The sequence below is a fragment of the Balaenoptera musculus genome, chromosome 1 (genome assembly GCF_009873245.2).
Source record: "Balaenoptera musculus isolate JJ_BM4_2016_0621 chromosome 1, mBalMus1.pri.v3, whole genome shotgun sequence".
Taxonomy (NCBI): Eukaryota; Metazoa; Chordata; class Mammalia; order Artiodactyla; family Balaenopteridae; genus Balaenoptera; species Balaenoptera musculus.
Genome location: NC_045785.1, coordinates 17,945,452 through 17,968,663, shown reverse-complemented (window position 1 = coordinate 17,968,663; position 23,212 = coordinate 17,945,452). Strand labels below are relative to the sequence as shown.

Here is a 23,212-nt window from a genome sequence, read left to right as displayed (position 1 = left end):
CCTGTGCCAAAGCTTTTGCTCTGAATGAATGAATAAGTGGCTGATCGGTTCATGGGTCCCAGAGAGAAGCTTCTGTCTTCAGAACCTCCCCTGTATGTCCTGGGTTCTCTCTTCCAAGTGTCTGCAATGCTTGGAATCAGCATATAGCAGGGACTCAGTAAAGGCCCTTTCTTTGCCTGCAGCAATCCTGTGGCCATGCCTTCCTTTCATGGGAAGTTGAATTTTTGAATCTCTTATTCTAGAAATAAGCTGCGATTTGTTAGGGGTTCTTGAGGACCAGCCCAGGCAATTCAGAACAGCCATTTGCCTGTCCCCCCTCGCAGGAAATTAATCAGAACCCCAAAGCCCTTTCCCTCTCCCCACAGGCCAGCACTCTGGAAACGCCCAGTGCCTTGCTGCAGTTCTGCTAGAAGACTGCGGAGTTGCCAAGGGCAGTTTAACACAGATCCATCTCTCTGTAAGGAAAACGAGAGGAGAGAGGCACAAGGGAGAACCGGGTCAGCTCTGCTGCAAAGGATGAGAACTCGAAGGCATCCCCAACCTGGAGGGGTGCTGAGTGACAGAGACACTCTGGGGTATCAGCTGTGACTCTGCAGAATCCACCTGGGGTCTAGAAACTGCAGTTTCTATTCCAATGGCAATGCTCTGCAGGGCCCCTTTCAGTGAGCCTCTTCCTCTCTCAGCACCTCAAAGTCTTCCACTATGAAATGATTAGGTGGATTATCACTAGGGATGCTATCTGGTGTTAGGAACTAGAAATAATATTGATGATAATAACAATAAGAAGAATGAAGGGCTTCCCTGGTGGCTCAGTGGTTAAGAATCCGCCTGCCAATGGAGGGGACACGGGTTCGAGCCCTGGTCTGGGAAGATCCCACATGCCGCGGAGCAACTAAGCCTGTGCTCCACAACTACTGAGCCTGTGCTCTAGAGCCCGTGAGCCACAACTACTGAGCCCACATGCCACAACTACTGAAGCCCGCATGCCTAGAGTCTGTGCTCCGCAACAAGAGGAGCCACCGCAGTGAGAAGCCTGCGCATCGCAAGGAAGAGTAGCCCCCGCTCGCCGCAACTAGAGAAAGCCTGCACCCAGCAATGAAGACCCAACGCAGCCAAAAATAAATAAATAAAAAAAATTAAAAAAAAAAGAATGAAAAGAAGAATGACAGCTACATCATTTGTGGAAAACTGTGCCTGGTGCTTTCTACACAGTGTCTTATGTAATTTTAAACCGAACACCACAAGGACTGTATTAATATGCCCATTTTACAGATGAGGAGAATGAGGCTCAAAGAGAGCTAGTACAGGCCAGAACACGGGTATATAATCCCAGCGTTTTCTGGCATCAGAACCTGAGCTCCACAAACATATGTGGGCTCTGACCTCAAGGAAGTGAGGAAGTGCTAAGAAACAAAGGGGAGGTCAGTTTGACACAAGTTAAAATGTGTTCATGCCCACATGAGAGTTAACACAATGCCATGGGTATTCAGAGCAGGGAGAGTCAGCTTCTGGCTGGGGGAAACTAGGAAGAGTTGTAAACTGAGAAGAGACAGCAAGGGAAGAGCATGAGCAATGCGCAGATGTGGGAAAGCAGTGGGTGTGCTAGGGGAAGTTTGGATAAACTTTGTGTGTGTGTGTGTGTGTGTGTAAAGGTAGGAAGAGATCACACCAGGCCAGGCATTTGGCCTTTATTCCATAGGCAATAAGGAGCTTACACAAGAGATGTCTCAAGAGACCAGCTATGCTGCTGCAGTCAAAGAGGAAGCAGCCCTAGAGCATCTGTGTCCGGGCTTGTGAATGCAACCCTGTGTCAGTATGTGGGAGGGCATCTGAGGGGAGAGTGTCTAGAGCTGTGTTCTGTACCATGCTGGATCTGGGTCTTGGGCTCTCTTCAAAGGCCCCCCTCTCCCTTCTCTGGGCTCTAGGTACCTTGCACATAGTAGGTCCACAGAGTTATTGGCGGGCCCTTTGAGATCATCTGGTCATTGCCCCTTCCCATTTTAATAAATTTATTTATTTCATTTATTTATTTTTGGCTGCATTGGGTCTTCGTTGCTGCGCGCGGGCTCTCTCCAATTGCGGTGAGCAGGGGCTACTCTTCACTGCGGTGGCTACTCTCGCTGCAGAGCACGGGCTCTAGACCGCAGGCTCAGCAGTTGTGGCGCACGGGCTTAGCTGCTCCGCGGCATGTGGGATCTTCCAGGACCAGGGATCGAACCCGTGTCCCCTGCATTGGAAGGCAGATTCCCAACCACTGTGCCACCAGGGAAGCCCGCCCCTTCCCATTTTAAAGAAGGCAAAAGGAGGGAACATAGATGGCAAAGGACTTGTCTAGGATCACACATGGAATTAATAGCAGAGCTGGGGACTGGAACTCATGCCTCCTGAGTTCAAGCTGAGTTCCTTTTCCACACTTCGCTGAGTAATAGAAATAGTATTTTTTGAGAGATTACTCCATACTAGGCCTTGGGCTAAATACCTTTACATGGATTATCTCATTTAATCCCACAATCCCCTGAGAGTGCCCCTTTTGAAAGCAGGACGTCTTGTCTTCCATTTCGATTTTCCACCGCGCGTAGCACAGGACCTGGGCACCTAGCTAGACAGGCGATAAAAACTTGGAAAAGTCCAAGTCCCGGGAAGGGGGAGAAGACAAAGGGGGCGGGACCGTCTATCAGCTCCGCCCCCACAAAGACCCCGCCTCCCAGGCCGCTGACGTCACCTTCTGGCTCCGCCCCTCATTGTCAGTCTTGGGAGCCGGAGGAGGCGCCGGCCGCCGGGAGCCGAGTGCCGGAGCCCTTGGCGGGCGGGAGCGCGGGCCGTAGCCGCCGAGGTGAGGAGTCTGCGGGGAGGTGGCGGGAGCGCGGCGCGGGAGGCCGGGCGGGCGGGCGGAGAGAGGAGGGCGCCCGGAGGAGGCGGCCTGCCCCGCCAGGGGGTCGGGGCACCCAGGGGTGACCGGGCAGAACCGGAGGGCGCACCCCGGCGAGGGCTGGGGGGGTGTGGAGTTGAGGTGGGGGTAGAGTTTGAGCGGAATTTCGGAGAAGGAGCTCGGAAAGGGAGATCTTTGGAGAGAGACCTTGAGAATTCTTTTGGAGTTGGAGATTTTTCCTTTGAAGGGGGAGGGAAGGTTCTGAGAGACTTCTTGGTGGGAGCGAGAATCTGAGGAGAAATGTTTGGGGCCAAGAGCTGAGCGGAGGAGAGTTTTAGGGTCGAGTTTGGGAGTTGGGGGGTGGGGAGGCGCGCGGGGCCCGGTGGGGGCGGGGAGCGGTGCGGCCGGGCGGGGGGCCGGGACCGCCGGGGAGGGGGCTGCGCGGGGCCCATGGGCACCCGGGGAGGAAGGAAGTGATCTTACAGGAAGAGCCCGGGAGCTCCCGAGGAGGAGGAGGAGGAGAGGTGGAGAAGGAGGAGGAGGAGGGAGGTTTGGGAGCGCTCAGGCTGGCGTGCGGGCCGGGCTGCGGGGCCCGGCGGCGGGGACGCGGGATGGGCGAGGAGGGGGTCCCGCCGCGGCCGCCGCAGCTGTCCGCCCGCAGCGCCAGCCCGCGTCCCGGCCGATGCTGGTCTCGCAGCCAGACCGCTGGGCCGGGAAGGAATTCGAGGCATTCGCTTTGTTTAAGTTGCCAGTAGACAGTCCTTAGGACTAATTAATGGTGGAATCTGCTGGGGGACGCGGGCGAGCCGGGTCGGGGCCGCCCCCGCCCGCAGCCGCGGTGAACTTTCCGCAGCGCGAGCGGCCCGCCTCCCTGCGCGCCCCCACCCCTGCCCGGGCGGGGAAAGAGCCATGGCTTCCCGGAACGCTGGAATGAAGTGCGGTTTCTGGGGCCGGTGGCCTCGGGCTGCGAGGGCTGCTGAGAGGAACCTGGCGTCCCGGAGCGACCGGGCTGGGGGTTCGGAACCCGCTGTAGAGCTCCCTGGGGTGCCTGCGGTTTCTGTTAATAACCTTGGAGGAGGCTCTGCGAGCCGAGAAAGACCATCTTGCTTTGGAGCATCTGTTTCTTCATCGCGTCAGCCCCTTTCCTAACACTGCAGAGCTTGTTGTGGCTTGTTTCGGAAATGCCGAGACCAGTGCTCACACTTGAGGGTGGGAGAGGGGAAGAGAATAGGCAGCCCCCACTTCAAAAAAAAAAAAAAAAAAAGAAAAGAAAATCCCTGCAGTATGATCTCCAGAAAGCCCAAGAGACTGCAAATTCTCCGTCGCACCTTCACTGACTTGGATGACCTTGGGAAGGGAATTGTGCTTCTAGTGTTTAATCTGTCCATTAAGGAGAAAATACTATCTGGACCTGCCTGCCTTTTGCGGGTATTTTGAGAGGTGGGGTTTGTTCAGGGCGTTTTACGGACTGCTGCAGTTCTGGCCTAAGGAGTTGGACTGGTGTCAGAGGCGGGGGAATTCAGATCACCTATTAAGATTTTACTACCTAAGATTAGGGAGGGAGGTGTTTGGATTTTAGGGAGATGTTTCCCTTCGGAGAATCTATACGGTGTGTTCCAGACGGCTTTCTGTTACTTTGCGTGCAGCTTTGGTGGCATTCATGTGGTTAAATTGAATAACTCCCATAGAAAAAAATTCTTTTCTTGTTAGAAATAATTATTTTGCTCAGAATTCCCCTTGGGGCAGATGAAGGTTTTGCTCAATTTACTCAGAAGAATTTTCCAGGTTTCTAAAATTAAATCACTTCTAAACATAGTAACTGAAGTTTGAAAAACTGGAAACGGTAGGATGGGAAGGGAGTTGATCTAGAGTATGAACAAGGAGCAAATACAGGTTCATTGTTGTCCTGTGATTACTAATAGGGATTGTGAATTAGCCTTGATTAATAGATATTTTCTTACTCTTAAATATTTAAGACCAAGAAAGGGAACTAATATTGTTGAGTTGCCTACTCTGTGCCCAGTAATTGTGCTACATGGTATAGTTCTCATGTAGTCTTCACAACAATGTTGTGAGGTGGTGGTTGGCATCCCTGTTTCACAGATGAGCAAACTGAGGGTGACTTTCCTAAGTGTATGCATACAACTAGTAAGAAGTGGAGCTGGAATTCAAACCCAAGCCTGTTTCTAAGGTCCACTCTGCATATTGGGTTGGGAGCCAGGAGGCCTAGTTTCCAGGCCTTTGACTCAGCCACTGGGTCACTATGGATGCTAAAATGAGTCAATTAAGTCTGTTCCCCAATAATATTACCTTTTCTTCCAGCAATGTTATCAGTAAGCTTTTGAGATATTCTAATTTTTTTGATAGAAAGACAAACATATAAGGCTGTGGTAGAGGTATGTTCTATATGCTTAGGTGCTTAATTTTTTTCTTATGATGGAAGCATTTGTATTACCATAAAGAGCATAGATTTCATTTATGTAATGGAAGATGATGGATAGCTAATGGTCCTTCTGCTGTAGAGGGCATCATTAAGGAGACATTCATAATCAGAAATGGAACCATTTTTCATGGAACATGGCTTTTTGGGACAGTGTTAGTTTATGAGTAGAGCACACACATTTAATACAGGTAGGACCCAAGTAGTCAAGCTGAAAGATTTGGTATAAACTTTGATGCGCATAATAGATGCTCAGTAAATATTGCTGGATGAATGAATGCATTCATTCTCTTTAAAAAAATCAGCTTTATTGAGGTATAATTTACATACGATAAGATTCACCAACCTGAAGTGTACAGTTTAATGAGTTTTGACAAATGCATACAGTTGTGTGATCACCACAGCTGCCCTCATTTGTTTAAACTGTGTGTTATCTCTTAGGTGTTGGTTAGCAGAGTGATCGTTGGGAATGTTGTGAAGTTTCTATGTTCGGAATCAATACTGGTGAGATCAGAGTGAATACTAGAGAGTCAGTGTGCCAACTTTGTAGGAAACGGGGAAACCTTAGGTATCTAATGGTGAGGTGCATGAGAAGAGTAAGAGAGGTAGAGATGAGGACACTTGTCAGATCAGCAGAAAGATAAATTCGTGAGGAACCGGGTTTTCATTACTTTTTAGAATAGGGGATACACTGTGGGGAAAATAAAAATTACCCGAAGATTTATTAACAACTTGAATTTCTATTTTTGTTTCTTTTTTGAAATAGTAGCTCTTGAAATATAAAACTTAACATCTTTGGCTATACTTAAGTGCTTTACACAATATGGTTGTTCAAATAATTCTTTAGGGTGGGGATGCTATAAAATGATTAAAGGCTTGCCCTTCCACCTATGACAGAATATCCTTAGTGTTAATCTCTAACTTGTTTTAGCTAATATTCCACAAAGGGAATACATTAGGTAGGAATTGTGTCTTGCTGGGAAAACAGAGATTATTTTTTCCTTCTCATAATTTCTGAAGTCACTGAACCTGTCCCAATCTGCTTCAGCTCAAGTCCCTGTCTTAGAAAATGCTTGAAATTGCTGTATCTGACCTGCTAGAAGAAGCCCCAGTTTTATCTTTGACTCCTCATTTTTCTTTTTTTTGGCCGTGCCATGTGGCATGCAGGATCTTAGTTCCCCGATCAGGGACCAAAACCTGTGCCCCCTGCAATAGAAGCTCAGAGTCTTAACCACTGCACTGCCAGGGAAGTCCCTTTCTTGTTTTTCTTTATTCAGTCTATATCTATATGTTGACTCTTACATCAATCCTCTTGTCCCACCTATGAATCTTGAGAACGGAAACCCATCAACCATCGGCCCTCCATATACCATTAGGAAATGATAATTAAATTAAAATACCAGTCTACCAATTCAACATTTTGGGTGGTGATAGAGAGAAAATAACAACTATGAGGTAGTCATTATCTTCTTTATACATGAGGGAGCTGGGCTCAGAGCAGTTACTGTCGGAGCTGTGAGGGTCAGACCATTGGTTTCAGCTCAGATGTGATTGATGCTCAAGTTTAGGATCTGTTTCATTACACTGTTGTATTGGAGTTAGGGTGTCAAGGGGAGAGCTTGAAAATACCATATTAAAATATAAGCTAAAAGATAATGAGCATGGCTCACCTTAAATACCATATTAAAATATAAGCTAAAAGATAACGAGCATGGCTCACCTTTTTAGGCATTGCTGTTTTCATCTATTCCTTTTTTAATTTCTAGAGATACCTTCTCACATTCAAAGGAATTTATAGCTCATCCTTTATTGTATAACTCCCTTTCTAGACCCAGCATTTATTCTTTATAAACATGGTACTTTGTATTCACTGGCTGCTTGACTTATTTTATGAAAAAGCTCCTCCTGTTTTATATGGATCTGAAAGCTTCCACCAGGTTAATATGTCAATCAGGTCCTTCCATATTTGCATGTGCTCCTCTGTTCCCATTTTATCTGGACAGAGTAATATTTTTAAAACATATGTTACTAAAAACTTGCAAAAAATTTAAAAAATTTTTACAACTTTCAATTGAAGTATATAATATTTATATGTAGAAAAGTACACATAAGTGTACAACTTGATGATTTTTTTCACAAACTGAATATACTCATGTAACCAGCACCCAGATCAAGAAACAGCATTGCCAGGACCTAGAAGCCCCTGTTGAGTTCCCTTCGGGTTCTTGCTGCCTTTCCACCCACCCAGGGTAATCACCTTCCTGACTTCTAACAGCATAGATCAGTTTTTGTACTTTTGTAAAAATGTTTGTAAAACATTTTTACAAAAGTACAAAACATTGTAAAAACAATGTTTTTACGAACAGTTTTTGTACTTTTGTAAAAATGGAATCATGCAGCATATACTCTTGGGTCTGGCTTCTTTTATTCAACAGTATGTGAGTATGCAGAAACTTTTAATGGTTTTCTTTGGGGCTTGGAATAAAATTCAAACTCTATCTTGGCCTGTAATGCCTTGTATAACCTGGCCCCTATGTACCAACGTCATCTTATGTTAGTTTCACGGTCCATTATGCTTCAGTCACTCTAGCTGCTTATTTATTTTTAAACACAAGTTCTTTCCTACCTCAGGGCCTTTGTACATGTGGCTCTCTCTTTCTTGAATACTCTCTCCCCTGCTCTTTGGCTTCCTCCTTCAAGCTTCAGCTTATGATTCAGAGATACTTTCCCTCATCACTTTTTTTAAAAAAAAATAAATTTATTTATTTATTTTTGGCCGCGTTGGGTCTTCGTTGCTGAGCGTGGGCTTTCTCTGGTTGCTACTCTTTGTTGTGGCGTGTGGGCTTCTCATTGCGGTGGCTTCTCTTGTTGTGGAGCATGGGCTCTAGGTGCGCAGGCTTCAGTAGTTGCGGCACGCGGGCTCAGTAGTTGTGGCTCACAGGCTCTAGAGTGCAGGCTCAGTAGTTGTGGCGCACGGGCTTAGTTGCTCTAGTGGCATGTGGGATCTTCCCAGACCAGGGATCGAACCCGTGTCCCCTGCATTGGCAGGTGGATTCTTAACCACTGCGCCACCAGGGAAGTCCCTTTCCCTCATCGTTTTATCTTGCTAATCCTTTCCTGTTATTCCCTATTACTGGCATCTGTTGCCTCCCTTTATAACACCTATTACAATTATAATGATGTATCTGCTTGCCTGATTATTATCTGTCTTCGCAACTAGACTTCATGGGAACAGGAAACTCATCTGCTTTGTTCACCAGTGTATACCTAGTACCTAACACAGTGAGTGACATGTAGTAGGTATTTAATAAATATTTAATGACCACATTCCCAATTCAGCACCTTTATTTCCATTATCTTCTGTCCTTTTCTTCTCTTATGCTGTTTAATTATTTCATTTTTTCCATCCTTTAAGACTCAGCTCAATTCCCCATCTTTGAAGTCTGTCCTGCCTTTGCAATAGTAAGTCTCTCTTCTCTAAAATTTTGTGACATTTATTGCCGATACGCCTCATGTTCTTGGTTAAGTCACACTAGCATGTATCTTATGTCCTTAGTTGGGTCAGAAGCTTCTCACTTTCTCAAAAATCTTGCGGCTTGTTACGCTAGTACCCCTCATGTTCTTGATTAACTTTATTAGCTTGTATCTTAATTACCTAATTTTATCAGAAGCTTTTTGATTAGAAGCTAAGTTTGTCTTAGCTGGTACCCCCCTCAGTTCCTTTCACTGAGCTTTGCACATAGTAGGCCCTCGGTACAGTTTTAGATGATTGATCGTAATGATGCTTATGTATAAGTAATAATTTAATTTCTCAGGCTTATTAACATTTTAATTAGAATTCTGCTTAGTGTTTTCTCTAATCAAAAGGCTGAGAGTGCCCCAACTGCTTCAGGTGCTTAGGGTGTGAAAGTACAGGAGTCTAGTCCTGCTGCAGATACCTCTCTGGAATCTGTCACTGGAAAAGAACTATGCACAGTTTCTTCTTGGAATGATGCTTAATCAAATGTTTGTCTAATGCTCTCAGATTGGAGCTATTAACTGAAATGAGATACTAGGTACTACCTCATTTGAATTACTCTGTTGAGTAACATTTTATTTTGATATCAACAATGAAAAATTTAAGCCAGTTAAATCTGCTTCAAGCTACCTTCTCTGACTTGCCAATAAGCTCTCTCAGTAGTTATTTTTTCTCTTTGATTAATGGTAGAAGAATGTATGTACTAATTTCTTATGTACTTTGAGCCAATTTAAGTGCAAATTTGAATTAGTAGTAACTGGGATGGTTTAACTTAATATACGTGTAACACAATTGAGTGATAAATGTAAACCTATTTTTTAAGAGATGCCTACTGTGTATTTTAAGTTTCTTTTTTTTGGCCATGTGGATTATGGGATCTTAGTTCCCTGACCAGGGATCACACCTGCATCCCCTGCATTGGAAGGTGGATTCTTTACCACTGGACCACCGGGGAAGTTCCATGACTGCTTTTTAAAAACAAATATTAGAAGTTTACAAAATGAGTAGTTATATATTTATTTTAGTGAGATTTCCAAACTGAAATATTTGGTATACTTCTTTTGAACTTGTCTGTAGAGCGTATTTCATGTTCTTAATGCTGATAAGTGTTCATTTGGGGGGAGTTATATTTAACTTTTGGAGATAAGTCTGGTGAATGAAGTGAGTAATCAACATTGTCTTTGGTCATAAATGAGATGTAATTCTAAAAGGTGGAGACTAGGATTTTTTTTGTGTATGAGGCTTGTCTTTGAGACTCTTACAAATGGAGTTTCAAAAAGGTTTTGAGCCTTGGTGGCATTGTTGAAAACGAGTCTTGCTTCCCAAGATGGCTTGAATAACAGCACTCATTTTGAACCTCTATAAATAAAAATAATTGCTTGACTATAACTTGTTTAACTTGTATTATGATTGAACTGAAATTCTCTCTAATAAAGCATTATCTTGTATCAATATCAACATGGTTTTATTTGTAGCCTTTTAAAAATTAGTCCTTTTTTTGTCTAAAAAAGCTGTTTTTAAAAAGGGGGAGAAAGGAACATTTTTAGTTTGCTGAGAGGCACATCTGTATGGGAACAGATTTGAAGTTAATTACAGTTAAAAGGTATTTTCCTTTCCCACTTACCAAGAGATTATTTGTATAGGTTTTCTGCAGAGGCTAAAGAGTTTAGATAGAAAAATGACAGTATTTTCCTGTTTCTAAGTGTAAAACTCTGCTTTTATCCAGTTTCAAGCATTTAACTGGAAAAGTTAAATGCCGAACAAGATAATAGAAGTAATTTTTTGGCTCTTTAAATCCTGAAACAGCTTTATCATAAATGTGCTGTCTTTCTAATTACCTGGGGTAATTTATCTGGTTTAGGCCATCTGAGTGATTTATATCTAATATCAGTGAATAAACAGCTCATTTAAGTCTTATATCAGTACTTGAAACTTTTTCTAAGGATTCTTTCTTATTGAGGACTAATAATAAAACCTAACATTTATTGACTGTGTGCCAGCCACAGTGCTTTTCATGTCTTTATTTAATCTTTCTCTTAACCTTTTGGGGTAGATACTGTTAATTATCCCCATTTAACAGATGAAAAATCCTTAAGATATGAGTTCAGTTTGCCCACAGTCAACACAATTGGTGAATGCCAAGCTAGGATTTGACTCTGAGCTTGTTCTTGAAAATTACATTGCTCAAACCAGAACACAAAATGATTTTATGAACTGTGTGCATTTAAGGTCATTATTCCTTGAGTAAATGAAGTCAACGTTGGCTTATGTTTCTTAGGATAGAAAGAATACCATTTTTAGGTCATGATAAACTTGAAGATATAGTAAATGTCTTTAAAATGGAATACTGTTACAGAATACACAGAAGCTGGTTGAGCATAGATGATATTACAAATGTAGTTACGCTGTTTGTGTAACAAAGTAATGGTCCCTGGTAGGTTTATATCAGGAATACCAGTTTTAATGCTTTTTGCCACAGCTGTACTGGAGTGCAATATGAGATAGTCTTAATATAATTTGATAAAATTATATACTTCCCAACATAAGCTAAATTTTTTTTCAGTAGGAACCTTGAGGACTGGTGATTATGTTAGACTTTTGTTTTAAGACTAGATCCCAAGACAGTTTGAAAGAGACTATCAGGATCTTAAAGTAGTATGATGGAAAACTAGGTGGGTGGGTAGTGATGCAGTTAATGGAACAGGGAGAAATAATAAGGTAACTGAGGTATAAAATTTCAGATCATAAAGAGAGGCAAGAGGAGTGGGATTTGAGCAGAAATATTAGAAGGTAGTGGTTGTTCACTAAATAGGTACAATCCACAGAGATGCAGAGAATCTTTAGGGAAGAGGAGTGGAGAGGAGACAAACACAGGTTTTAGTTACATTTTTGGTCAGTTTCACATCAAATTTAAAAGCCAGGAATTTTGGGACTTCCCTGGTGGCCCAGTGGTTAAGAATCCGCCTGCTAATGTAAGGGACACAGGTTTGATCCCTGGTCGGGGAAGATCCCACATGCCGCGGGGCGACTAAGCCCATGCACCACAACTACTGAGCCTGCACGCCACAACTACTGAGCCCATGTGCCAAAACTACTGAAGCCCACGTGCCCTAGAGCCTGTGTGCCGCAACTACTGAGCCCAGGCGCCTAGAGCCCTTACTCCACAACAAGAGAAGCCACTGCAGTGAGAGAACCCTGCACACCGCAATGAAGAGTAGCCCCTACTTGCTGCAACTAGAGAAAGCCTGCACGCAGCAACGAAGACCCAATGCAGCCAAAAATAAATAAAATTTAAAAAAACCCTGTAGGGCTTCCCCAGTGGCGCAGTGGTTAAGAATCCTCCTGCCAATGCAGGGGACACGGGTTCAATCCCTGGTCTGGGGAGATCCCACATGCCACGGAGCAACTAAGCCTGTGTGTGCCACAACTGCTGAGCCTGCTCTGTAGAGCCCGTGAGCCACAACTACTGAAGCCTGCGCACCTAGAGCCCGTGCTCCGCAACAAGAGAAGCCACCACAATAAGAAGCTCCACTGCAATGAAGAGTAGCCCCCGCTCGCTGCAGCTAGAGAAAGCCCGAGCGTAGAAATGAAGACCCAACGCAGCCAAAAATAAATAAATAAAACAAATAAATTTATATTAAAAAAAAACCCTCTTAAAAAAAAAAAGCAGGAACTTTGTTAATTTTATTCAGTTTACAGTACTTGTTATATATTTGATCCAGGCCTAATTAATGTGGAGAAAAGAAAAAGGCAAAAGAAGTGCAGTATATAGCCCTTGTTCTTAAGGAATTTAAAATTCTCATTGGGGAGACAGTACCTAGTTTCTAAAATAGTTCCATAACAGTCTTGGGCCATATATAAATGCCAAAATGGGGGATGTAGACTTGTGGTTCCAGAGCTTGGGTTTCATAAAACCAGTCATATTTAAAAAGAGATTTTTGTTTTCCAAGTAAGGACATGAAAATGAAAAGCAGTCTTTTCATCTAATACCACCATTTTGTAAAAGATGTAACATTTATTTATTTTTATTTTTTATTTTTTTTTAATTGGGGTATATTTGTTTCACAATGTTGTGTTAGTTTCTACTGTACAGAAGAGTGGAGTTCCCTGTGCTATACAGCAGGTTCTCAGGAGTTATCTATTTTATACATATTAATTAGTGTATATATGTCAATTCTAATCTCCCAGTTCATCCCACCCCCCCTTTCCCCCCTTGGTGTCCATACATTTGTTCTCTACGTCTTTGTCTCTATTTCTGCCTTGCAACAGGTTCATCTGTACCATTTTTCTAGATTCCACATATATGTGTTAATATACGATACTTGTTTTTCTCTTTCTGACTTACTTCGCTCTGTATGACAGTCTCTAGGTCCATCCATGTCTCTACAAATGACCCAGTTTCGTTCCTTTTTATGGCTGAGTAATATTCTGTTGTTTATACGTACCACATCTTCTTTATCCATTCGTCTGTTGATGGACACTTAGGTTGCTTCCATGACCTGGCTATTGTAAATAGTGCTGCAGTGAACATTGGGGTGCATGTGTCTTTTTGAATTATGGTTTTCTCAGGGTATATGCCCAGCAGTGGGATTGCTGGGTCATATGGTAATTCTATTTTTAGTTTTTTAAGGAACCTCCATACTGTTCTCCATAGTGGCTCTATCAATTTGCATTCCCACCAACAGTGCAAGAGGGTTAAAGATGGAACATTTTAAAACAGAGAAATGAAAGGGCATCATCTCAGATGGAAGGAGTTTTTTATACTGAATAATTCAGCCTTATGAAAAGTTTACTTAAGTTTTTTTTTGTGTGTGTGAAAATGCCATTGAATCTATGGTATAATGGTGACTGCTCTAGGAGGTCTGTTGTTATGCTGCTAATTTATGTCAAAATGACAGATCATAGTTTACTGAGATTAGTCTGGGCTGAAGTGATCTGTGAGGGCTTCATGGAGGCAGTTAGACTAGAGTTTACAGTGATGGTTGGATAGGATTTGAATGGGTGGAAAGGAAGGGGATAGTTTTCCAGGCCCGGGCAGAGCAAGAGAAAAGACACTGAGATTGGAGCAAACTTGTATTATTGATTGGACCTGAGAATACTTGTCTGATCCTATAATAGAGTTTAGATTATGGACTAGGAGGAGATAAGATTAGTGAGGTAATGCTCGGTCAGATTATGAACAGTCTTGAAAGTTATACGGAGGAATTTGGACTTGATCTTGCCAATGTTTGGCAATCATTGAAGGATTATAAATAGGGACATGACTTGATAAACTTGGAATTGTAGAGTGATTAATCAGGAGATATTATGTAGATTATTAGAAAGGAGGCCAGTTAAGAATTGTTGTAGAGGGGGGCTTCCCTGGTGGCACAGTGGTTAAGAATCTGCCTGCCAATGCAGTGGACATGAGTTTGAGCCCTGGTCCGGGAAGATCTCATATGTCGCGGAGCAGCTAAGCCCGTGCGCCACAACTACAGAGCCTGTGCTCTAGAGCCCGTGAGCCACAACGACTGGGCCCGCGTGCTGCAACTACTGAAGCCTGCGCGCCTAGAGCCTGTGCTCTGCAACAAGAGAAGCCACCGCAATGAGAAGCCTGCGCAACACAACGAAGCATAGCACCCGCTCGCTGCAACTAGAGAAAGCCCACGTGTAGCAATGAAAGACCCAATGCAGCCAAAAAAAAAAAAAAAGAATAGTAGAAATTCAGGTGTGAACACTATTGAGACCTGAATTTAGGGAGTAAAAAAAAAAAAGAGAGGGATATGTTGGAGAGAAGATTTGATTAAGGAAGAGATAGGATTTAATAATGACGTAGAGAAAGAAAGAAATGATAACTCTAAGATTATAGGATTGGTAAAACTGAGGAGCATTTGTGATATTAGTTAACTGAAGTTGGGAAAAGGAGAAAGACATAGCCTTTTGCCTTGAATTCTCTGCTAACTACTTTACATCCATGTGTTTTTACAATTCCATTTATTTGAGATATGTTGAGAGTCTCTAATATTGCCCTGGGATTTAATTGGAAGTTAAAAGATTTCCTCTATTTTGGAAGTAGTGCTTATTTGGAAAAAAAAAAAGTATGTTTCAAACCACTAAGTTCTTAGTTATGGAAATTATACCCCAATAAAAAACATCATCATTAGTTAGATTATCAAGTGCAACGGAATTTTTGGAATGCTTTTTTTACTTCAGGATTTTTTAAAACAGAATTTGTCCTAGATAAATTAACAGCAGTGTAGCAATAAACTGGTTCACCTTGGATGGCTTAGTTTGTAATGATATTAGGTAAAATAGTCTTCCAATTTCTGTTATTGCAGCATGTTTTAGTAGAATATATTACCTGCCATTTCTTTAGCATCTGCTCTGTATCAGATACCTGATGTCTGTTAACTCTTTAATCTTTACAACTACCTCATTAAATAGGTACTATTATTCCTACTTTATAGATGAGGAAACTGAAGCTCATAGGGGCTTAAGAAATATCCCTGGGGGACTGACTGGTAGCGTTAGGACTCTAGATTACCGTGACACAAAACCTGTGTTCTTTATACTACTCTGTTTTTGGGTTAGACCTTGTAAGAATAGGAATGAAGTGTGGGTCAGTTGAGATAATTGATTAGGCAGTAATTCAAATCAGTGAAGTGCTACCCAAATTTAACTGGTGTTATCTATCCTTTTCCATCCTGTCTGTGTGGGTGGGGGTGGGGTGGAGTCAGCTTAAAAGACCAAATAGGATCTGTAGCCCTAGTTCTAGTCAATTACATTCACTTATGTTTTGGATAATGTCTCTCTTATCCTTTTGTAGAGCTCTCAACAAATCCTTATTAAAAACAAATGTTTGATTCAGAAAACAAAAAAATCCCCAATTTTGACACAGTTCAGCAAATTGCTAATCTTGGCACATGAAATTAAAGGAAGTTTCAGGGTCCAGCTTCTGGGAAAGTGGGACTGAAGATCATTCTACTTGAAACTGTAGTTAGTACTGGAGACTCACTGTCAGTGATACTTAGCAATTTTTTGGACTGTTCCTCTCTCTTCATTCCTCTATCATCTGCAGCCATAAAATTCTTTAGCTTACTCTTCATGTTTGCCATTGATAATTACTTCAAAGTTCTATTTTTACTATCTCCTCAACATTATAAATCTAAGCCCCATCCCTTTCCGCCTCATTCATGATCCTTTACCAGCTGCTTCTACTGGGTCTGATAGAACCTGTGCACAAATGTGAGTCAAGTCCTAGGTTTTTAATCTTTTCTCCCAATATTTCCTCCATCTCTTAACCTATAACTGAAAACAACTCTTCTCTCTAATGAATACTGTTATTCCTGTTTTTGCTGGTTGAATACTCTTCAACTCCTTGGGCAGCGGGAATCAATCAGTGTACGTTTTTCTGATTCTTCACTGTCGCTTGCAGACCACTGTTTTGCTGTTTTTGTGTGGCTTTTGATTTTTCAAAGCCCCTACCATCTGCTCTCTCCATTTCCATTGCATTTGTCTGGTGACTTTTAGGATCTACATGGATCACTATTCCTCTCCATCCCATTCCCTAGTATCCCCTTTGTTTAGTACCTCCCTCTTACCAGTTATTATCTTTCTCTTGTATTTTTTTTTTTTAATTTATTTATTTATTAATTTATTTTTGGCTGTGTTGGGTCTTCGTTTCTGTGCGAGGGCTTTCTCTAGTTGCAGTGAGCGGGGGCCACTCTTCATCGCAGTGCGCGGGCCTCTCACTATCGCAGCCTCTCTTGTTGCAGAGCACAGGCTCCAGACGCGCAGGCTCAGTAGTTGTGGCTCACGGGCCCAGTTGCTCCGGGGCATGTGGGATCTTCCCAGACCAGGGCTCGAACCCGTGTCCCCTGCATTGGCAGGCAGATTCTCAACCACTGCGCCACCAGGGAAGCCCTCTCTTGTATTTTTAGCTTCACTCTTTATTGAGTCTTTCAGATTATAAATACACTGAGGTCTTTTCCATCCTAAAACAAAGAAATAAAATCCCTCTGCCTTTCTATATCTCAGAGTTATTTCTATTTTTTTTCTTTCACTCTGAAACATCTTTAAAAAAAGGGCATTTTGTATGCAGCCTTTTCTTTTATGCTCACTTGCTCACGCTTTAATACCTTTCCTGTCTTGTTTCTGTCCCTAACACTTTACTGTAAAGGCCCTTTCAGAAGATCCATTGTCCTTATATTCAGGCATTTTCATAGCCTTAATCTCTTAATCCCTAATCTCTCTGCAATGTTTAAGCTATTGATCATCTTCCTCCTTGAAGCTCTGTTCTTTGATTAGGGGTTAAAAATGTGTGTGTTTGGCTCCATCTAGCCTAGTAAGGCCATTTTGCCTGGAACTTGGCTTGTTGTTGGACTCTGGTGTTCATCTTGTAGCCTGTACTGACTAGCAGAGAAGGGGTGGAGCAGATTGGCCCTGTGTATTTTATAGGGCTCTGTACCCCTATGGACTTATAAGAAATAATTGATTTGACTTGCAAGTCTTCCTTTTCTTTCTCTTTCTCTCTCCTGATCCTTCTGTGGCTTGTGTGTAAAATGGATTCTAGTCTTGACTCTGGTTAAATACTTATAATACCTAAAAACAAACATGTCCTTTTTAGAGCAGACTTGTGGAAAGAGTGATATGAATTGAGTTCTTTGGTAAACTCATGTGAGATTTGAAATGCTCCAAAAAATTTGGGAAAGTTTAATGAATATCAATTAGTGACCTTAATGAGAAAAATTTTATGTCTTCTCTCTTATTTCAGTATGATTTGCATGGAAAGTTATTTCTGAAAAAACAGATCGGCTTCTATCACAGCAAAAATAACTAGACTGAGAATCTCAATATAATAGAATTTCTAAGCCCTACTTACCTTCAGGAGTATTTGCTATAATAACGCTGCGCTGTGACAGTTGCCAGGAGTTTATTAGGATTTTGACCTGAGTTTGCCAAGACAGTTTCAGAAAGTTGCAGAGATAGCTGGGAAGGCATAGCATGAGCAAATGTGGGTTAGCCTAATACAAATGCAGTAGAGCAAATTTTTGAAATGACATGATTTTTTGAGAAGGAAACAGTACTGAGTAATGCCACTTTTTTTGTTGTAACACAGTCTTGTTGTGCTGTGTTAAATGAACATTGAAGCCTTGCATCCTGAATTTTTTTTTAATCCTTAGAGGTTTTGAGTCATTCTCTGTCCTCTGATATTTGTCACATTGCCCTGTCAGGAAATGGAATTATTCAGCCTAGAGAGATGATAAAGAGCTTTGGACTGGGTCTGGAGGTTCTGGTTGAGTCTTTGTCATTACCTAGCTATACAAACTTGAGCAAATTACTTTACAGTTTGGACTTCAGATTTGTCAAATGAGAAGGTGGAGTAATTAATTCCTAAGAAGACACTACCATTTTAATTTGAGGGGTTTTGCAATGTGTCATTTGACATGTAAGAAATACAATGTAGCTTGTATTCTTTGTGGTAGGTATTGTCACTGTTTTACACATGAGGACACTGAGGCACAGTTAAGTAACTTGTCTGTGCTCCTATTAAAAGTGACGTATTGTCTGTGACTCCAGCTCTTCTGTCCCACATAAGTGTATCTGTTACATGTCAGAATGCGTACAAATGATGGCATATGGTGGTGGGAACAAAGTAGAATTCAAATATTTGTTGAATGTTTGACTAGGTTATTTATTGTGTTGTTTCCTTAAGCCATGTGCTATTAATATCCTAACATAATTTTCATTACACATTACATTAGTATAGAAATATATACTCACAATTATTAACCAATATGCCTGGGTTTGAATTTCAGCTCTACCATATGATATTTGTGTAAACTTGGAAAGAAACTCTACCTCTTTGTGCCTCAGTTTACTCATCTGAAAAATGAGGTTAATTGTATCTGCCTCATGGCGTTGTGAGAAATAAAGGAGTTCATGCGAAGGATTTAGACTGACACGAAGTAAACATATAATCAGTGCTAGCTATTGTTATTATATTACGCTTTTAACTTTTCCAAGTACTTTAAATAACATTTCCTTCAAGTAACATTCCTATGAGGAAGGTAAGGTCTAGAGTTAGCGTATTTAGTCCCATTTTACCAAGAAGAAATCCATGAAGAAACTTGTGTAAGGATACCAGAACAAAATTAAATGGAATAAAATTTAAAAGATTATCTAACCCCAATCTGAAAGAGAAAAAAATGGTTTGGGATGAGTGTCATAAGAGTCACCTCTCTTACAGAAGGAGGACAAACCTGAGGTGTTTGGAATGAGAAGGAAAATCATACCCAGCTACTCTTTTCTTCTGGTCCCTGATTCTCTTCCTGCTGTTAGAAGGGAGCTGGGGAGGATGTTGCTGCGTCATTCTTGTGTCCTAGTCTAGCCACCTAGCGAGCTGAGAGCATTTGAAGGGTATCGGGTTTGCTGTGAACTGAGAAAAGAGCTTACCCTTTCTATGTTGGAAAACAAGGTAAAATGAGTGGGAGACGTGAGTTACCAGTGTGAGCTGTTGCTGTCATGTGAGTAGTTTTCATGGATTTAACTCTTGAACTGCTTCAGCTTAATACCACATCCCACTCTTTTGTCCTGTGTCAGTTTCCTGCACTTGTTTAGATCTAAGTGCTTCTCTGTGTGTGTGTGTGTGTGTGTTTTCTTTCCTTGCACAGCTTGTTATCTCTTAGCTGTCAGCACCTGATTTTGCTGCAGTATGTACTGCATGATCTCTGTATTGCTGTAACCAGATCGTGGTCAGACTTGCCCTTTCCATCTTTTTGATGAAAAGATTTCTTTGCATCTCTCCCTCAGGGGTCTGCTGTAGTGTGCTGTAGCTTTGGAGGCTCTTCCCTACCCCTTGGAAAAGTCGGAAGACAAAAGAATTTTTGAGAAGTCACCTTGTTTGGGGTTGTCTCTTGGCTAGGATTTCTCCTGTTAGCCTTCCCTTAGGTCTAATACATAGAAACAGTGTCTTCAGCAGATGTATATTGTGCCTGTTCACGTAAGAGACCACTATTCCTAGTCACAGGAAATGCAGAGTATGAACATTGAAGGATATTGAATTAGACTGAATAATGATTAAGGATAGATGAAGCAATATGTCTAGTAGTAGAAAACTTTAGGATCAGGCAGGCCTGGGCTTAATTCCCAGTTCTGCCTTTTATTGCCAGTGTGATCCTGGGCAAATTGCTTAAATTCCCCGAATCTCAGTTTTCCCATCTACAGAATAGATGTACTAATAATACCTGGTTCTTAGGGTTGTTTTAAGGATTAATTGAGAGAATGAATTTATGACACTGAACAGAATGCATAGGTATAGTCCTGTGAGCTGTTACTAACCTTTCTGAAATTGAGTTCCTTGTTAAAATTGGTATTAGTACTTAGCTCAGGTATGTTGTAAAGATTAAATGAGGATAGAAAGATAGATATCCGGCACATAAATTTTACATGTGCAAGAAACATCTGAGGCAACTGAAATACTACAGGCAGTATTTCTTTGGAAGAAACAAATTAAAATGCTGCCCAGGTCATACCAACACCAGCACCTAGACAGTGCTACTTTAGCGGTCTATCTCGGTTACTCTTGCTGTGCTGAGCTAAATATGTGCATTTCTAATTGTATTTTGCCCTTGATTCATTGTTTTCTCAGTTTATCTCAGAGTCCAGTCCCTTCTTTTTTATACATAATCATATTCTACTCATTCTCAAAGATAAGCTTAAGTTTCACCGTGAAGCTCTTTTAGATCACTCCAGAGAAATGATTTGTCCCACTTCTAAATGCCATTATGACACAGGTTGGACCGATATGTATAGCATTTTTGCTCCCATTATCTGCCTGGAGATAATCTAGTTTAGATATCTTCTATGAAACCTTTCCTGACTCCATAATAAATCATCTTCTGTACTTTGTACACCTTTTGTTATGGATGTATCACATTGTGTTATAATTGTTTGTTTACCTTTGTATACTTATAATATTATGAATATCATAAGAACAGAGTATCTCTGAATTCCCACTTTGTAGCGTATGCCTTGCTCAATAAATATTGAGACTGATGCATTAACCTTGTGTTGGTGTTTTTCTTTTTCCAACCCGAGAGGGAATGAGTGGGAAGTTCACTTTGGTGTCTCTCTGTGTGTTTTAAAACAACACAAACAAAAATATGTATTATGTAATTCACATACTATAAGATTCACAATTTGAAGGTGTGCAGTTCACTTTTTTAAAAAGTATATTTACAGGGTTTGTGCAATCATCATCACTATCTAATTTCAGAGCATTTTCATCACCCCGGAAAGAAACCCCATGCCCATTAGCAGCCACTGTCCATTCTCCCCTGCCTGCAGTCTCTGGCGCCCATGATCTGCTTTATATCTCTATGGATTTATCTCTTCTGGACATTTCATACAAATGAAATCATACAATATGTAGACTTTTTTGTCTGGCTTCTCTCACCACAGTGTTTTCAAGGTTCATCCGTATTATGGCATGTATCAGTGCTTCATTCATTTTTAGAGCTGAATAGTATCCCATTGTATGAATATACCATATTTTGTTTATCTTTTCATCAGTTAATAGACATTTGCGTTGTTTTAATTTTTGGCTATTATGAATAAAGATTGCTGTACAAGTTTTTGTATGGATATAAGTTTTCTTTTCTCTTCAGTATATACCTAGAGTAGAATTGCTGGATCATATGATAAATGTGGTTAACTTTTTGCAGAGCTACCAAATTGTTTTTCATGGCACCTGCACCATTTTGCATTCCCACAAAGAAGGGGAATGCAAAATGTACAAGGGCTCCAGTTTCTCCACATTCTCACAAGACTTGTTATTGTGCTTCTTTTTGATTATAGCTATAAGGGTGGGTGTGAAGTGGTAGCTCATGGTTTTGATTTGCATTTCCCTAAGGACTAATGATGTTGGAGCATCGTTTCATGTACTTATTGGCCATTTTGTATATCTTCTTTGGAGCAATGCCTGTGCAAATCCTTTGCCAGTTTTTTAATAGGTTGTCCTTTTTTTCTTTTTTCTTTTTTTTTGGCCACCCCGCACTGCTTGTGGGATTTTAGTTCCTGAACCAGGGATTGAACCCGGGCTCTTGGCAGTGAGAGCACTGAGTCCTAACCACTGGACTGCCAGGGAATTCCAATAGGTTGTCTTTCAATTGTTGAATTATAAGAGTTCTCTCTATATTTTGGATACTAGTCTCTTATCAGATATGTGATTTGCAAATATTTTCTGTGAGTTTTTGGACCTATTTGCCTAGAATTCGTTGCCCACCTCAATACATATGTATGATATAGTAGAACTAGAGGTCCTGAAAGGGCATATATTGATTGAAGTGATTGCTAGACTACAGGTAGCACTGCAGTTAGGCAGTTCTAGAAGCCTTGGGTTACAGGAAAGGTAGCAAACATTTGACTGGGAACTGGGGAATTTTGGGTTTTAGTCCTAGCATTGCCACACCCAGGTAGTATGACCTTGAGCATATCATGTAATTTTTCAGGGTCTCAGTTTTCTCTTCTTCTTCTTTTTTTTTTTTTTTAAATATTTATTTGGTTGCACCAGGTCTTATTTATTTATTTATTTTTATATTTATTTATGGCTGTGTTGGGTCTTCGTTTCTGTGCCAGGGCTCTCTCCAGTTGCGGCGAGCGGGGGCCACTCATCATCGCGGTACGCGGGCCTCTTCACCATCGCGGCCTCTCTTGTTGCGGAGCACAGGCTCCAGACGCGCAGGCTCAGCAGCTGCGGCTCACGGGCCCAGTTGCTCCGCGGCATGTGGGATCCTCCCAGACCAGGGCTCAAACCCGCGTCCCCTGCATTAGCAGGCAGACTCTCAACCACTGCGCCACTAGGGAAGCCCCTCAGTTTTCTCTTCTGTAAAGTGATTTGGACTAGACAGTCTTTAAGGTCACCACTAAAGTTGTTTGAGTTGGTAAGTTCCTTGGGGGCACGTGTTTTTTTTTTTTTTTAAATTTATTTATTTATTTTATTTTTGGCTGTGTTGGGTCTTCGTTTCTGTGCGAGGGCTTTCTCTAGTTGTGGCAAGCGGGGGCCACTCTTCATCGCGGTGCGCGGGCCTCTCACTTCCGCGGCCTCTCTTGTTGTGGAGTACAAGCTCCAGACGCGCAGGCCCAGCAATTGTGGCTCACGGGCCTAGTTACTCCGCGGCATGTGGGATCTTCCCAGACCAGGGCTCGAACCCGTGTCCCCTGCATTAGCAGGCAGATTCTCAACCACTGCGCCACCAGGGAAGCCCCACATGTATTTTTTTTATTCTTGTTTTTATTTTATATTGGAGAATAGTTGATTAGCAGTGTTGTGTAGTTTCAGGTGTACAGCAAAGTGTTTCAGTTATACATATACATGTATCTATTGTTTTTCAAATTCTTTCCCTAT

The 23,212-nt window shown here is 41.8% G+C and overlaps 1 protein-coding gene across 2 annotated transcripts in view; it reads left to right on the top strand.

The window, feature by feature from the left end:
- Nucleotides 1-2,734: 2,734 nt before the first annotated feature.
- Nucleotides 2,735-23,212, top strand: part of LUZP1 (leucine zipper protein 1) — an 82,336-nt gene continuing 61,858 nt past the window's right edge. For both annotated transcript variants that reach the window (XM_036872582.1, XM_036872574.1), the window contains exon 1: nucleotides 2,735-2,833. The gene's annotated coding sequence lies outside the window, so the exon portion shown is untranslated. The remainder of the gene's footprint in view (nucleotides 2,834-23,212) is intronic.